The sequence below is a fragment of the Trichoplusia ni genome, chromosome 26 (genome assembly GCF_003590095.1).
Source record: "Trichoplusia ni isolate ovarian cell line Hi5 chromosome 26, tn1, whole genome shotgun sequence".
In the NCBI taxonomy this organism is placed as follows: domain Eukaryota; kingdom Metazoa; phylum Arthropoda; class Insecta; order Lepidoptera; family Noctuidae; genus Trichoplusia; species Trichoplusia ni.
The window spans coordinates 2,678,866-2,685,247 of NC_039503.1; the positions used below are offsets into that span (position 1 = coordinate 2,678,866).

A 6,382-nucleotide genomic window follows, 5' to 3' on the forward strand; every position below is an offset into this window, starting at 1 on the left:
CCGTTTAAATATTCACATGACAGGTTACACAGGCTATTTCAATATTACAAAGAGACAATCTAATTTTATTGTATATGTTTTATTATGGACTCAAAATGGATATCGTTTACCATAAGATGGCCAATGGCCGTATATCCAAAGGCTAAAATACGAGTCATTTATGGTTTAGCCAATTTGTAGAAAAAAAAACATAACTTCTTTTTAAAATCGGCTGACTTGTGTTAAATTTGACGAAGGCTGAGTAAATGTATGCATTTGAAAAATTCTATTCGTTTGGTTTGGCGTGTGAAGTGTTCTAATTATATTGTACCATGGGTAACTAGCTTAACCGAAGTATTCGCCCCAAAGGTCTGACGTCATTTGCAATAGTGACTATAAATAAATATTTTATATAAATGAAATTCAATCGTTTTTGTTTGTATTAAAATTGTGATTATTTGTCTATACTTGCATAAAGCTGTAAGAAGAAAAATAATCATTGATAACGCAAACTTAAACAATTTGAAAGGTTTTTAAATACTGCCAAATGATAAAGAATATAAATGTATAGAATGACTTGAAATATCTAGTGTTAAACAAGAAATTTGAGCCTAAACAGTCAATTTTTTATGAAACGAAAATGTATATTTCGGTCAATAATTAACGTTTCGCAAAAAAAAATAATTACACAAGTCTTTATTATTTTAATATGCAGTTAACACTGATATGTATATTATTTTCAATTAAATACAATATAAAAACCTATATAAATTAATACTGCATACATTATGACTGCACGGATAGCCGAGTGGTTGAGGTCACCACGCCAAACCCATAGCGCGCGTCGTGTCGCGAGTTCGATCCCCGCGTAGGACAAGCATTTGTGCGATCCACGAATGCTTGTCCTGAGTCTGGGTGCCTTTGTGCCTGTGATTTGTATGTTTGCGAAAACCCCCCGCGACACAAGGATTAAATTCCTTAGGGCGGGAGTCGTTTTCTTTTTAAATTTTGCGCATACTATACATTTGTACATTACCACAAGTCATTCTATACATTTTGAATTCAAATTAGAATAAAATATACGTAATAAGAATATATTTTAAAATTGTTAAAAATCGCTAGAAAAATATACCGTAGTATTTAAAATATTTTGTACTTAATAATAAGTATTAATAATTGAATGTCTGTAAATGATTGGCAAACATTTATGTGTAAGTGTTGAAATACATTTTAATGTATAGTACGACCTACAAAATAGATATATAGATTTGTAAACGCAAAACCCCCTTTTTAAGATTTACACGTTAGTTTCAGTATTTTAGTTTTTAATAGTTTAGAATTATTAAAAATATATTTTTAATGGAAATTATTTGCTCACAAGCGTAAACAGACAAAATATATTAAACAAAATAAAAAAACACGTTTTTTAAGGTTACTCCATTCATATTTTATCGAAATCGATCTAGCCGTTTTATAGTTGTAAATTGCATTTTCGTGGGTGTTGAAGCTACCTTGAACATTTTTCAGCCTACTAGCTTATCGGGAAGTGCCTCAAAATTGAGTTGCGATAAAGCCAATTGAAATGACAAACAAACAAGAAAAATATGTATAAAAACGTAGGGAAAAAAACTATAAAACTGTCACGACTCTTTATTTAAAGAAAAACAAATATTTTATATCAAAACAGACGATTTATAATTTATCAGTAGTCATTATTATAATTGTGGGCATGATAATTCCCATTAAAATATACCAACACCACAGTAGACACAATAGTGACCCACAACGACCATTGTAATGAAACGTCAAACTGACAGCTGTCAAAAATGACATTTGAATAGTGACAGCTGTCAGAAATGACATCTGTCAAAGTGATGATATAGGCACGTTTAGTTGGTAGCTATTTAATTTTTTTGAGTAACGATGTTTTGGCGTTAAACGAAGTGTTTTTTATGCATCCGTTGTGATTGTAAATAATATGAATCGTTTTAGTATTGAATTTGATTTATTAATAAAATATATAACGATGTAGTTTTTGTTTTATTTATACATCTTTTTTTATACTAGGTTTTACTCACAGGTTAGCCCAAGCAAGGTGCTAGGTGTTTAATTATACATGGTCGCTTGAAAATTAACCTTAATATCCAAAGTACAGGTTATTAACACATTAAAAATATAAAAAAGTAATTAATTCCGTTTCGTTACCGCAAGTTTCTTCAAAATCAGCTCAGCAGTTTTTGATATAGGAAATTTTACTCGTAGTCGTTTATGGGTCTTGTGTCGTAAAATTCTTCGTCTGTAGTTTCATCAGCTTAACCATATTTCAAATTGCTTATTGAAATCGATTTTTCGTCCTTATCCTTCGATACATCGCTCTTGGGATCTTCCTGTACTTCAAGGACGGTGAAAGAGTCTGAAAAGAGAAAATCTTGAGAAATATAATTCAAGTCTATGTCCCTATGTCTCTGAACTCTTCCTAAACAGCTGGACCTATTTGAATGTATTCTTCATGAGTTTGGGTGGTGCTGTAGATATTTTAACTTTACAAAGAAAATGCAGGACAATATCTGTTGGGTTTGTGACTAAAGATGAGGTTTCTTAAAGAAATAAGCAGTACCTTTGTCCACCACTTTCTTTATTTGTGCTTCTTTTATTTGTTTGTGTACATAAATGGTTAATAAATAAATTTAAAAAAATAAAGTAGGTATATTTTTTTGTCTAGCCCACTGTGTCCCACTGCTGGGCCAAGGCCTCTCCAAATCCTTGCACGATTCTCTGTGTAGATCGGATTCTCTATTCAGAATCTTTTTACACTCGCAATATTTCTTTTAGAACTGGAGGAAGGACCCCTGTGTCATTCTTTACTGATGTTATGGATGCCTCAGCATCACCACAAACAGCCTGAAAATATTAATACGAAAGGAAGAAAGAAATTTCGTCTGTACGAGTCGATTGGTATACTTCCACCAAGCAGATGGTGTGCAACGTGTCGTGATTATTAAATGATGTAACGGTTTACTCACGCGTATTTATCGGGGTAGCTCGACTAGTTTCGGACCCAACCGGAGTCCTTAATCATGAGCAGACGCGGCGGGATCGCGAGTTCGACTCACAATCCCGCCGCGTATTCATCGGGCTACCCCGATAAATACGCGTGAGTAAACCGTTACATCATTTAATAATGAATCAGTCTCACGATAGTTATTATAAAAAAATAACGTGTCGTGAGTTAAATCTCTGATGACAAGCGTTTGTGTGATCCACGAATGCTTGTCCTGAGTCTGCGAGACTTTTTGCACGTGACTTGAATGTTTGTGAAACTTCCCGCGATACAAGGATTAAATTGGAGTCGTTTTTAAATAACAAAAAAACACTCTTTGTGTACTTTAAAAACTACTCTACTACAATTTAGAGAAATTTTATGTAAGAAATATATATGAAAAGTGTGAAATACAAAACTCTCTTTCTTTTTAAACTCGTTTAAAAATAACCATAACTAATTACTAACATAACTGGTCACCCATCCATACTTCACCCTCGGCCCAGTTGCTTAACCGGATTTGTATGCACCGTTCAACATTAAGCTCCATTTAAAGGGGTTGCTACGCTACAATAACATGAGGGGGTTGCCAAGTGTAAAAATATAATCCCTAGTGACCTACTTTGAGAGTTTTTTCAACCATATTTTGTGCTGAGGGTGCTATTTTTAATTATTATTGGTTCAGTGTTAATGGTGCATATTTGCTGATAAGTTTAGATGGCGGTTCGATTGTCGGGTGGAGGCTATGCCATGTGTTTTTTAAATCTTTGAATGTGAAGAATATTTACACCTACTGATCGAAATTGTAAAACATACTTGAAAGTAGCAAAGTAGTCAAGAAATAATTTCTAAAAAATACTGAACAATGAAGCCTGCTCTAATAATTATCAAACTTTAATGTTTTATAGATAAATTTCATCCGGAGGCTTCAAGTTTTTTACTTTAATGATAGAACTATGTTGGGGTCGGCTTCCAGTCTAACTAGATTCAACTAAGTACCAGTGTTTTGCAAGGAGCGACTGCCTATCTGACCTCCTCAACCCAGTTACCTGGGCAACACGATGCCCCTTAGTTAGACTGGTTGTCAGACTTTCTAGCTTCTGACTACCTGTAACGACTGTCAAAGAAGTATAAATACCTAACAGCCAGGATTCACAATTTAGCTTACCATCTGAAGCACTTAGAAACCCGTTACGACACAAACGGTCACCCCATCCACGGACCGACCGCATCAAGATTAGCTTAGCCTGTGATCGATCAATTTGTGCCGTTGCAGTTTAGCCACGACCGTTGTAATTACTTACTTCAAAATCACTATTCTTAACTGGCGTGTTTTGAAATCGATCTGGCTTGGGCAGTTTTGGCTGCGGCTTCCTATAGTCATAGTCTTCATCTTCGGTACCCTCAGCATCAGAAACTCCACTTGACTGCTTTTGTATAACTATACATCTAAAACCAGTTTACATATCAATTTTAATAATATATTTATTGTTCAGAAAAATACATGTGGTTACATCAGATACAATCACTGGTCTCCACACTAGGATTCCCTGTGTCGTGGAGGCCAGTCTCTTTCATCGTAGTTCAAAAAATAAACAGAAATATAAAACATAATATTAATGCATTCAGCAAAGATGAGAGAGTCAGTAGCGGTCATGGCGGGAAAAAAGGGTACTTGACTAAAGAATAACTAAATAGTCCAATAGACAGGTTTCCCAACAATATTGTATAGATATTTTTAATTTTATCACATCATTGAAACGGTATTTAAAAGCACATAAGATGAATAAATGTATGGTAGAGGAGGCTAGTAACGATACTTGCTAATAAAAAGCGTACTTGCAAGTGACGTCACACGAGATTTTATTTGACTGTATCCCCCGATTTTTAAATTATTTCTAATATTTTTTGGTAATCTGTCTGACGGACCAAACGAAGTGTTTCGGTAAAAAAGCCTATTAAATAATTTAAGGTCCTACCTCTTTTGCCTTGACAGTTCAATCTCAGCCAATATTTCTGAAAACAATAGAGAAATTAATGGCGTCCTTACGGTTATATCGATGGATTTGTATGTATAAGTTCGGGTTCGATGCAAGTCTGTATCTCATAAACCGGTATAGGTAGAAAATTGATATTTTCACAGATTATTTATTTATTTATTTAATTATCACACTAATCTACCATTACAGGTTACTTAACCTAATGCGGTAGCTAGGACTAAACAAAGGTCTAAGTATTTATGTGAACTAGGGTTTCAAAGATTGAATTATTATGCACATAGTTGCAGGTCTAAATTCCAGCAGCTGTTTTAATATGTAATTTTCTGATAATTCTGATATGCATAGGCAATAAGTTAGATGATGTATATCTGTAGTCACTATAGAACAAATTTTATTAATGTAAATCCTATTTTTTACTACAAAAACATACTACCAACGTGAAAAAACATCTATCAAAGTTGACAATATTTTTAAGGGACCAATAAGCAATAAAATCGTATCATCCAATGAAGTTTTGTGATAACAATCATCATTGGCCTAGCCTTTTCCCAACTATGTTGGGGTCGGCTTCCAGTCCAACCGGTTTCAGCTAAGTACCAGTGTTTTACAAGGAGCGACTGCCTATCTGACCTCCTCAACCCAGTTACCTGGGCAACACGATACTCCTTGGTTAGACTGGTTGTCAGACTTTTCAAGCTTCTGACTACATTGTAACGACTGTTAAAGATGCAGGAATAACAGCCGGGACCCACAATTTAACGTGCCTTCCGAAACACGGAGGAACTCGTTATGACAAAGATGGTCACCCATCTACGGACCAACCGCGTCAAGCATAGCTTAACCTGTGATCGATTCACTTATGCGGTTATAGCTTAGCCACGAGCTCCAAGTTATTTGTGATAACAATATAACTGAATATATAAACCTCCTCCTATTTTTAAGTCCGTTGTAAAAAGAATAACCCTACCTTTATTAACCAACATTAAAATCACAACAAACCACTTTAAACCAGACATTTTTAAGACAAACTATTTTTAATATTAAATTTTACCCCATTTTATATAACCACGATTGCATAAACGGTCTCCGTTTATAATGCATGCGGGTTGGAAATTATACCTGTGTAGTTCCGTCATCTATATCTATGCTCTATACTACTATATAAAGCTGAAGAGTTTGTTTGTTTTTTTGAACGCGCTAATCTCAGGAACTACTCGTCCAAATTGAAATATTATTTTTGCGTTGAATAGACCATTCATCGAGGAAGGCTTTAGGCTATAAACCATCACGCTGCGACTAATAGGAGCGAAGATACAATGGAAAATGTTCCTGAGATTAGCGCGTTCAAACAAACAAACATACT

At 34.5% G+C, this 6,382-nt stretch overlaps 1 long non-coding RNA gene across 1 annotated transcript; it reads right to left on the minus strand.

Moving 5' to 3' along the window:
- Positions 1-2,048: 2,048 nt before the first annotated feature.
- On the minus strand, positions 2,049-5,037 carry LOC113505605. Its single transcript, XR_003401639.1, has 3 exons — positions 4,999-5,037; positions 4,324-4,468; positions 2,049-2,392 (listed from the first exon to the last, which is right to left on the minus strand). It is a non-coding gene; the product is annotated as an uncharacterized LOC113505605 (long non-coding RNA).
- Between the last annotated feature and the right edge of the window lie 1,345 nt (positions 5,038-6,382).